General features: G+C 34.2%; 1 long non-coding RNA gene across 1 annotated transcript; it reads left to right on the top strand.

The window, feature by feature from the left end:
- Positions 1–238: 238 nt before the first annotated feature.
- Positions 239–917, top strand: LOC149176834 (uncharacterized). The gene is made up of 2 exons (XR_016258673.1): positions 239–308; positions 433–917. It is a non-coding gene; the product is annotated as an uncharacterized LOC149176834 (long non-coding RNA).
- The last annotated feature ends 9,482 nt before the right edge of the window (positions 918–10,399 follow it).

Here is a 10,399-nt window from a genome sequence, read left to right on the forward strand (position 1 = left end):
GAACAAAAATAGCATTGACATGCCGATATTCTGATCATGTTCGGCCGAGTTTGAAACAGGTCAATGAGCAATGTATCATCGCACAAAACTGATGTCATTGCCCTAAGTAACGAGAATCTTGTGCGGTACGTAACCCAAGGCAGTTTACTCGTACATTAGACTATAGAAGTTGTCTACTACACCGTAGACATATAGACCTACGAAAGATTTATATATAGGAAGCGTAGGAAATGTAAGAGGAAGTTTCAGAAATTGTTTTCTTAGAAGTGCAGACAGGCTTTGCTGTTTGCATACCTTAGCCCATTGAGGTAACGGGGCTTTTTCTTAAGAAAAGGCTAACTGTATTTGAATTTGAATTTCAGATAATCTGTCCATGAATTTCAGTTTATGGGTATATGTTTTTTCTCTCTCACTGAAAAATGGTTGTTCCAGGTGCCCGGTCTGTGAGATAATCTTTTAAACCCATCAAGCAAGGGTAGTTCGGCCTCAGATAGCAATAAAATGGCAGAGGGGAGCCGATACGTGGAATCAATTGATTCAACTGATTGGCAACCGTCCACTTTAACAGCACTGAGAATAGACGAGGCAGGTGGTTCGGATCAGTTTTCGATCCGAATCTTGGCTCACAAGCGATTTACATTTCTTACCTCAAGGCTGTATGAGGTACTGGAAGAGAAGGGTCTGGACGTTCTCCATTCGCCTAAATCCTCCACTAAAGACAAAGTTCTTCATAGCATCCAAGTCAAGGTAATTCGCCCGTAGGTTTATAAAATATATAAGATCTATATAGCTTTGAGGTAAGATCTGTAGAGCTCTTGTTAGCTGATAGGCGTATATATTTCCATTCCTGGTGGAAGGGGATCTGTTGATTTTTTTTTTCAAATTTAATATAGGGGTGGGATTGGATGTCTACTGAATATTCTTCGTCTTATTGGATATTTGACGGTTGCGATTTACTGGAGTTCAAAGTGTTTCAATTGAAATTCAGTCATTTTGAAATCTAATAAATTTTAAACATTGCCGGTCGCTCTTGCTACCGGTAAGTTGGCAGTTGAGTGAGTGAATCGAAACAATTCAAGCGTGGCCCAATTTGCCGCAGGTAACGTGGCAATTGAAGAAATTAAAACGAGTGGCATTTCATGAATTTTCCAAAACGATCAGAGGATTCGAAATTGAGCGTGGAGACAAGTTGATTGACATGTCGTTGAGGTAGAGACAATTTTTCTCTAGACCGATTTCTTGGATTCATGGGTACGTTGAGGTCATTGAAAGTGCTTGCCATCGATCTTGGCCGTGCATTTGATCGGAGAGAAGGAATTGCTATTTCTCTGCTGAATCTGCTCTCGAGGCTTCCTAACCTTCAACTATTACACTTGTGCGCACACCTGAATTTGGTAAGAGAATAACGGATCACCATCATTGTTTAGATGTTATTAATATCCTTCTGTGTATTAAAACCTTATTACGGATGTGTCGTTCATCATCACATCACATGAATATTTGTGTACCTGTTCCTAATTTTCCTTCCCTTTGCAAAGCCAAGGGTTTATTAGAAGCTACAAGCATCAATAATCGCAAAATTATAAGCGAAAAGCTTGTGAGTACTCGCCTTCCTTCAGTTAAGTGTGTGCAGGATAACAGCGGTATTTAGTAGGCATGGCATTACATTCAAATTTGTTTCATTCAAGGTTAATTTATCCGAACACTTTGCAAGTACTCATAAGCACAGTGCCATATCTACATGTAATGTTATTGCTTTTCATCCGGTCTCTCTCTGTTTACGAAGGTAAGTTATGGTGAGTTTCAATGTACCGGGCTTCGAGCAACCCAAAATAAACAATTTATGTGGTCCCAAAAAGTCACTGCTCACTCGCAACTGAGAAGGAGATGTGAGGTCGTGCCATGTGAGAAGGTGATGTGGTCATTTCTTTCGTATTTCTGTTTTTGTTCATGGCATTTCCAGATTCAACTTTTTCATTCTGTTTTAGTCGATTGGATCTCTCACCCAATATTTTGTTGGGTTGGACCATTTAGCGAATGCAATGCATTTGTTTTAATTACTATTTGTGATGCATCTTAATGGATGCCATGCATTTGTTTTAAGAACTTATGTTTGTATTTGTGTTCAAATTAGATATCGAGAAAGAATCCAAACACATTTTGATGTTTCAATTTACCTGGCTAATCTTGGAATAGTCCGAGTATAATCTTGGTTATTCATAATCAGATCACATGTTACAAGAAAGTTTGGGAAAGCAATCATAGAGATCATAAGGTTTTTAAACCGACTCCAGCAATCAAACAATGCATATAATGTACGGAGCTATGCTAAAGTGATCAAACAACGTTAACAATACCTAGCGACAAGGCAAAACATATTATGGAGTTGATGCATTCCCTTTGCCATTTCGATTTGGAAATCTAGTTGTAGAGAAAACAGATCATCCCCTAGGAATAAAAATTAATTTATGAGTGTGGCATGGATAGAATATGGAATGAATTATTTCAAGCCAATTCAGAAGCGACAATACTATGAAGAAAAATACATATAAAAAAAAAAGATAAAACAATTAAAAAACACAGTTTGTGTGAGCTAAGAAATGTTGCAAATCTCATATATTAATTCAGCTATTAACTACATTTCTTATATAGTAAAACTATTACTAAAATCTACTCCGAAACAAATCTACTGACATCACAGCTAATTTTCAACACTTTCGAGCAGTGACCACCCTAACAATCTGTTGCTTTAATTTTGCAAAGAACACAAAATCCGCTAGTTACATTGTCAACAATTTACATAACTAATTAAGCATTATTCCCAACACTGCCCCTTAATGATTAATGAGGATTTACTATCTTATCGTAGTGCTAAAAACTGATCTTTTGCAACTACTTTGGTGAAGATATCTGCTAGTTGATGCTGAGTATTTATATGCTTCAATTCAATATCCTTCTTATGCACCAAATCTCTAATGAAGTGATATTTCAGGTCAAAATGCTTTGTCCTGCTGATGAACTGGATTCTTTGCTAACTTGATGGCACTTACATTATCACAATAAATCACTGTAGGCTGAACTTGTTTTTCTCCAATTTCTTCCAAAATTTTTCTGAGCCAAAGAGCTTGTGTACCTGCTCAGGTAACTGCAACATACTCTGCTTCTGTGGATGAGAGGGCAACAATGCTTTGTTTTTTTAGCTCCATGTGTTCAAACTAGAACCAAAAGAGAAACAATTTCCAGATGTGGACTTACGGTCATCAAGACTACCTCCCCAATCTGAATCGCTAAATCCAACAAGATTGAACTTTTCAGAAGAGTAGTAATGAATACCAAAATTTAGAGTGCTTTTCACGTACCTTAAAATCCTCTTGGCTGCCTTCATATGTATTTCAGATGGATTTTTCATATATCTTGAAACAAATGGAACTGAATATGTAATATCAGGGCTTGTGTGGGTTAGAAATATCAAGCTCCCCACAATACTTCTGTAAGTTTTCTCATCAATTAAATCAACACCATCATCTCTACATAAAACCTCTCCATAGCACTTGGAGTAGGGGATGGATGACAATCAAGCATATCAAATTTATTTAGCATATCTTGTGCATACTTTGTCTGACAAATGAAAATCTCATCCTTACTTTGATAAACCTCCATTCCTAGAAAATATTTCATGATGCCTAGATCTTTCATCTCAAATTCATTCATCATAGCAACTTTGAATTTATCATTCATCTTAGAACCCATATACAATAGATCATCAACATACAAACTTATGATTAAAATATCAATACCTTCTTGTTTGTAGTAAAGGTAGGATCATTCTTACTTCTCTGGAAGCCATTTTCCTAAAAGTATCCATCAATCCTTGCATACCACGCTCTTGGTGCTTGCTTAAGGCCATACAAAGCCTTCTTCAACTTGTAGACATTATTCTCCTTTCCTTCCACTTCAAAACCTTGTGGCTGCTCCACATATACCTCCTCTTCTAAGTACCCATTCAAGAAGGCACTTTTCACATCCATATGATGTATGCTCCACTTTTTATGAGCTGCTAATGAAATCAACATTCTAATGGTCTCCTGTCTTGCTACTGGTGCGAATGTCTCTTCATAATCAATTCCATACTTCTGTGTGAATCCTTTAGCAACTAATCTTGCTTTGTGTCTTTCAACACTCCCATCACTATTAAATTTAGTCTTATAGACCCATTTGGTGCCAATCTTTTTCTTGTCATGTGGAAGCTCTGTCAACTTCCAAGTGTCATTCCTTTGAATTGAATCCATCTCTTCTTGCATGGCCTGCATCCAAACCTCATTAGTACATGCATCTTCAAAACATGATGGTTCACATTCAGCCTTGGCTAATAAAGCAAAATTGACTATCTCACCTATTGGGCTTTCTTCATGTGCTTGATTTGCACTCCTCTCATAAATATCACTCAATCTTCTTACCTTCCTTGTAGAACTTGGAGAAGAAGTTGGACTTGAACTTGATGTTGAATAAATTGATGAAGGGCTGCTTGGTGGAGTTAAGCCACTAGTTACAGATACATTAGTTGGCTGCTCATGATCATTATCAACAATTATATCATCATTCAAAACAGATTTTGTCTTCTCAACATGGCCTTTTTGATGACCATAAACTCCCCCTTCATCAAAAATTACATCTCTTGAAACAATAAGCTTGTTAGTTAGAGGATTATACAATTTATAAGCCTTGCTTGTCTCACTATACCCAATAAAAATACATAACTCACTCTTTGCATCTAACTTTTTTCTATTCTGATCAGGTACATGCACATAAGCCAAACAACCAAAAACTTTGAAATGATTAACATTAGGCCTCTTTCCATACCAAGCTTCATAAGGAGTCATATTTTCCAGTGCACTGGTGGGGCTACGGTTGAGGATGTATACTGCTGTAGCAACTGCGTCTCCCCAATAAGTGTTGCTCAATCCCTTATTTTGTAGCATGCATCTTGCCATTTCAACCACAGTACGATTTTTTCTTTCAGCTATGCCATTCTGCTGGGGTGTGTATGTTGTAGTATGCTGCCTCCTGATGCCATTCATATCACAATAACTCTGGAAAGATTTTGAGCAGAATTCTCCCCCACGGTCAGTCCGCAAACATTTGATCTTGCACCCTCTCTCATTTTCTACAAGGGCTTTGAACTTCTTGAATGTATCCAGGGCTTCACTTTTGGCCTTCAAAAAATATACCCAACAATTTCGTGAGTAATCATCAATAAAAGTGATGAAATGTGATGACTTACCCAAAATCTTAGTGTGCATAGGACCACATATGTCTGAATGAACAAGCTGAAGTGGGTAATGAGCCCTCCATGCACTTCCCTTTGGAAACCTTTCCTTTGCATGCTTTCCTTTAGCACATCCTTCACAAACCTCCTTATGCTCTTCTACCTTGGCCAAACCAGAAACTAATGCATGTGAGGTTAGAAACTTCAAACTTTGAAAATTTAAATGCCCATACCTGAGATGCCATAACCAACTTGAATCCTCATAAGCCATATTAGCAAGATTGTTGTTATGTTCATCAAACCTCAAGGGAAACATCCTATTTCTTGTCATAGGCACAACAGTGATCACCCTATTTCCCTTATTCTTATCATAGATAGTACATGTCCTATTTTCAAAGACTACTTTATAATTTTTCTCACAGAGCTGCCCAACACTCAACAAATTATGCTTCAATTGTGGAGTATAATAAATGTCATGAATACTCTTTATACCTTCTTTTGTTTGGACCTCCATAGCTCCTTTGGCAGCAACCTCCAGTGACTTATCATCACCAAGCTGGATCTTGGATTTGAAACTTCCATCCTTTGCTAAAAACAACTTCTCATTCCCTGTCATATGGTTAGAGCATCCAAAATCTAGGTACCAAACATCTTTACTGGTATTTTCACCTTTGGCATAAGATAAAAATAAGTGATCTCGAGGATACTCACCACTTTCTTCAGCATAATTAGCATTTTTACCTTCTTTCAATCTGCATTCTCTTTCAAAGTGACCATACCTGTTACAATGGTAACATTGAACATTTCTCTTATCAAATCTACCTCTACCTCTTCCTCTGAAACTACCTCTTCCACTTGAGCCACCTCTTCCTCTACCTCTTGAATAATTTTGGCTTTGCCATTGACTTTGACCTTGATGGCTTTTGGTACTGCTGCTACTTGTATCTTCATTCTTTGTAATTTGTAATTTAGAGGAAAAAGCTTTCTCTACAGCTTCAAAACTTTCCTTCAATCTTTCTTCATGAGACATCAAAGATCCAACCAATTCATCAAACTGTAGTTTTGTCAAATCCTTACTTTCTTCCATGATTATTGCAACATGATTCCATCTATGTGTTAAAGATCTCAATACTTTTTTAATTAAAACTTCATTACTTACAACTTCTCCAAGTGTAGCCATTTTATTGACCACATCTTTGACTCTCACACAATAGTCACTCATACTTTCAGCTTCTTGCATCTTCGAATCCTCGAACTCTTGCTTCAATGTTTGAAGCTTGACCACCTTAACTTGATCACTACCTTGGTAAGATTCTTGTAGATTCTCCCAGGCAGCTTTGGCAGTTTTTGCTCCTGATATTCTTGGAAATAAGCTCTTATCAAGAGCTATCTGAATGTGAAACAAAGCTTGAGCATTCTCCTTCCTTGCTTCTTTTCTTGTTGTTCTTTCATTAGCTGTAAGAGCATTCCAATCAGCTGGCTCCTCATATCCTGATTCAACAATCTCCCACAAATCTTTTCCAATCAAAAAAGTTAGCATCTTAATGCACCAATAATCATAATCGTTGCCATCAAATTTTGGAACTAGCATCTCGTTAGAATTCGACATGATTAACTTTGGCGAAATTCCAACAATACAACTTTAACCCAAAATAATTTTACCATACCACTTGTAGAATATGGAATGAATTATTTCAAGCAAATTGAGAAGCCACAATACTATGAAGAAAAATACATATAAAAAAAAGGATAAAACAATTAAAAAACATAGTTTGTGTGAGCTAAGAAATTCTGCAAATCTCGTATATTAATTCAACGATTAACTACATTCTTATATAGTAAAACTATTACTAAAATCTACTCTGAAACAAATCGATTGACATCATAGCTAATTTTCAACACTTTCCAGCAGTGACCACCCTAACAATCTGCTGCTTTAATTTTGCAGAGAACACAAAATCCGCTAGTTACATTGTCAACAATTTACATAACTAATTAAGCATTATTCCCAACAGCATGAGTCCACAGACTGGTACTTAAAATGTGTCTTTGATAATAAGGATGGAAGGACTACATTAAATTTAAATCCCGGTGTAAAAGTTTGATTCTCAAAGTCATGCATATCTAGAAACGAATATATGCTCAAAGTACATATGGGTTTGCAGGTGATGGAATTGATTGAAAAAGTTGGTGAACAAGACATTGTGATGTGAATTTGGTTAAAATTTTTCAATCTTGAAAACAACAATTAATCTGTGGGAACAATAATAACGGAGATCTGATGTACATGACTTATGGTTAAAGTAGAGAAGTAGAGAATCCCCTCTGCATATACATACAGAAATATTTATACTGGAGATCTGATGTAGCGTGACTTACAGTTAAAGCAGAGAATCCCCTGTACACACTCATGAAAGCTTATGACAACTATTGGAATTTGTTTTTGTGGAGGGTATAAATTATATAGTGCGTTAATGGTTAAGAGTATATTATCACTCATAGCACATCGTTGAAACATAAGAAATAATTAACATTAGCAACACATCATCCAAGTAAAATACTCATTATATATTCTTCTAATTTAGTGATAAAGACACTATATTGACAAACGAACTTATTATATATGAGAGAGTTACTTTATTTTCTCACTATTTATTTTCACCTTAGTGTCGGTGATTTAACGTTTAATCTTAACACGAGGATATTCGTAATACTTTTATTGAGTGTCCTAAGCGTGAGGGGATTCACGTTAACAAAGTTTTTTTACTATTTTTTATATAAAGATATTATCAATATAAAAGAAACATTTTTTTTTTTTTTTTTCTCTGAAGGTGGTAAAACCTATCAACTCAGGTGTCAAACCAACAGTGAGGACAGCCATCTCTGGCTGCTATCCGCGAATGCTGGGTTTGACTCATCACTGTTAAATAGGAAAACCACGCCACCTGACATAACCCTGCTGGTGGTCCGTAATCGGGAGCAGGCTCTCACTCTTGCCAGATGCCTCTGGGTCTTGGGCCGTTAACCTCTTTCCTTACGTCCGAGGAAGACGAGCTCTTAGCCAAGCAGAAACAGTTTTACGGCATACTCCAGGCCGAATATAAAAGAAACATTATTAAAGAAATAAGTAAACAAAAATATAATCGATGACTTTATTTATTCATTAATAATTATTCTAAAAGCTGTGGATCTCAAGTTGGAATTATCATTTTAGATTTTGAGAAAAAATATAGAAGGTATTTAAACTAATGACAAGAGGAGCAAATCACAATAGTGACAATAATGATAAACCAAAATTAACCATGCAAATAACTCAATGAAACTATCTAACTAAGTCGTAGTTCTCAAACATAAATTGTTTAAATTTCTTAAAAATAAAAGTTTTAGTACACAAAAAATATTATAATGACATCCCGTAGAATGATCTTAGTATGGTAATAATAACCACACTAAATCATTTCAGCTCCTAAATGCATACTATATTCTTTCTTAAGTTTACATTCTATGTATCTACATGCAAATTGGGAGTAATTATGTATAATGCACCCTCTCATAATTACAACTATGTGAGTTCTATAAAAACTTTATTCAATGAAGTTGAGTGATAACCAAATGTTAAATGATATTTATTTTCATAAAGATTTTTATAGTAATTATATCTAATGCAGTCCCTCATAATTATAATTATGTGAGTTCTATAAAAACTTTATTCAATGAAGTTGAGTGATAACAAAATATTAAATAATATGACTTTTATAGATTTAATATAAATGTGAAATTATAAAATTTGTTTTTAAAAGTAAATAAATAATTACAATAATGATATTTAAAATTGTAATTATATATATATATATATATATAGTTAATAAGAATAATAAACATCTTCATAATATTTGGTTGTGCATGTTCTTAATATATACTTTTGAAATATATCAACCACATTTATCGTTCATTATTTCCACTATTTAAACCTAATTTTTTCATAATTAAAATCCTATTTCATAAATTAAAATGATACATTATACTATTATATTAGAATTCATTATTAAACTATTAAATCACACATTAAACTATTAAATTTTTGCATATCATAGAATGCAATATTGGAATAGCATCATCATAACTAACCATACAATGCAATATTGGAATAATAACATCGTAACTAACCATAGAATGCAATATTTGAATAGCAACATCATAACTAAACTTGTTATATAATAGTGGAGTAGCAACACCGTAGCTAACCTTGCTAATTTGTTATAGTTAACATTATTAAGGCTTTTTTTTTAATCAAATTTAGATAAAGTAAAACCATCTATAAAATTAATAGAAAATCGTATTGATAATGTAATAAAAATATTAAGTAATTTTAATGTGAATTATATATTATAATAAAAAAATTTATAGGTATTGATAAGCATATGAAATAGAATTTAAAAAAATATTTGCATGGGTTTTGTATAAATGTTTATGAGCAATTTTATTTTGTTTTATTTTAAATGAGTTCACATTTTAAAAAATTTAATTAATTTTTTATTTAATCAAATTCATATATGGAGTAAAAATTTAATCCATAATAGATATATTTATCAATTCAATTCCTTCATTATTAAAGTTTTAATTCAAAATGTTGACTATGGTCAACCATGATCCAATGTCGTACTATGACAAAGATTTTCTCAATACGAAAATTAACCATGATCCAACGTTGCATTGTGATAAATATTGTCTCAATATAAAAATCAGTCATTGTCAACCAAAGTTAACCATGATCCAACATCACATTGTGATGAAGATTGTTTTGATATGAAAATCAACCATGGTGTTAGGTCCATATACTACTAGTGTAACCCCTTATTATTATTAGTACAATCCCCTTATTATATTGCGGTGTCCATGCAGTCCCCATATTGTTATTATTGTGCCCATAGGAGCCCACTATTGTTATTGTTGTGCCCTTACATTATTATTGATATGTCAGCTCTAATTATATTATGACCCCTTAGACTCCTATATATAGAAAGGAGGTCTTGTCATTTGTATCATCCAAGAATTGTTCATTTGTGTAATGTAAAGGAGGTTGACACATCGAAGAGGTTGATTTCTAATGCATTGATCTATGTTTTCTATATC

This window comes from Pinus tabuliformis, chromosome 4_1 (assembly GCF_031772625.1).
Source record: "Pinus tabuliformis cultivar Carrire ecotype Pingquan chromosome 4_1, CPIR1, whole genome shotgun sequence".
NCBI classification, from domain to species: Eukaryota; Viridiplantae; Streptophyta; class Pinopsida; order Pinales; family Pinaceae; genus Pinus; species Pinus tabuliformis.